Source organism: Sinocyclocheilus rhinocerous, unplaced genomic scaffold (genome assembly GCF_001515625.1).
Source record: "Sinocyclocheilus rhinocerous isolate Xijiao unplaced genomic scaffold, SAMN03320098_v1.1 scaffold834, whole genome shotgun sequence".
Classification (NCBI taxonomy): Eukaryota; Metazoa; Chordata; class Actinopteri; order Cypriniformes; family Cyprinidae; genus Sinocyclocheilus; species Sinocyclocheilus rhinocerous.
The window spans coordinates 1895880-1896952 of NW_015645089.1; positions in this window are offsets into that span (position 1 = coordinate 1895880).

Consider the following 1073-nt stretch of genomic DNA (forward strand, 5'->3'; position numbering starts at 1 on the left):
GTGTGTGTGTGTGTGTGAGAGCGCCTGGGCGATCGGTTCGATTTATTAGATTTATTGAAAACGGAAGCGCTGCATATCATTCCTTATTATACAATATAAAATTAATATATCCTCCACTATATTTATTAACATTATAATGTTGTATTAACATTATATATGTTAAATATGTTGTATAAAAATATATTATAATTTAACTTATTTTAAGAAAAATATAGGTGACGTGACATGTGCAAACAAAAACATCAAATATAAAATTGTATTTTTGTAAGAATATAGTCACAACTGTTATGAATATCAATATGCAGTTACTGTAACTTGTTTTTGAAAGTTTAACCTTTATTCAGTTTACTCGTCATCCTGTTTTACATGGATGCCAATAAATGCATGTAAACACAAAAATAAACATTTAATTAAAAAAATCATTTTAAATATATACATAAAAAACAATCAAAATATTGTTTTCTTTTAATGATTTTTTTTAATGAAAATGAGACATTTAAACATAACAACAGTTTTCAGAACTTATGTTTTAGTTAGATTTTTATGTGCAATCATGTATTTGTATTTATTATTTTTTTGTTTAGCTTTCTACTTTTTGATCTCTTCTTTTTTGTTGGTTGTAATATGTGTCCAAGATGCTCTGTCTTGTTTTTAGGGTGGCTTTTTAACATTCTGTCAAGGGTCTACAGATGAAAAATAGCCTCTTTGGCTAATTCCTACTACTTGTTTCACTTCTGTTTCAGTTTTTTATAACCATTTCTTACTATGTGTCAGTAAATTGTTCTTATTTTAGCATGTGTGTTTGGCTCAGTGTTATTTTTTTAGGATTACTGATAAACTAATGTAGTTTGATTTGCATTAGTTATCTATTTTAGTTTTAGTTACAGTTGTAATAATGTTGTAATTTTATTAGTTTTTTTATTATATATAGGTTTTTTTTATTAAGTTTTAGTTTTATTTAATTTGAGTTATTTCAGTACTTCAACATACAAAATGGAAATGAAATAATATATATATATATATTTAATGTATTTATATATATGTACATGTATATGTATATGTGTGTGGCTGTA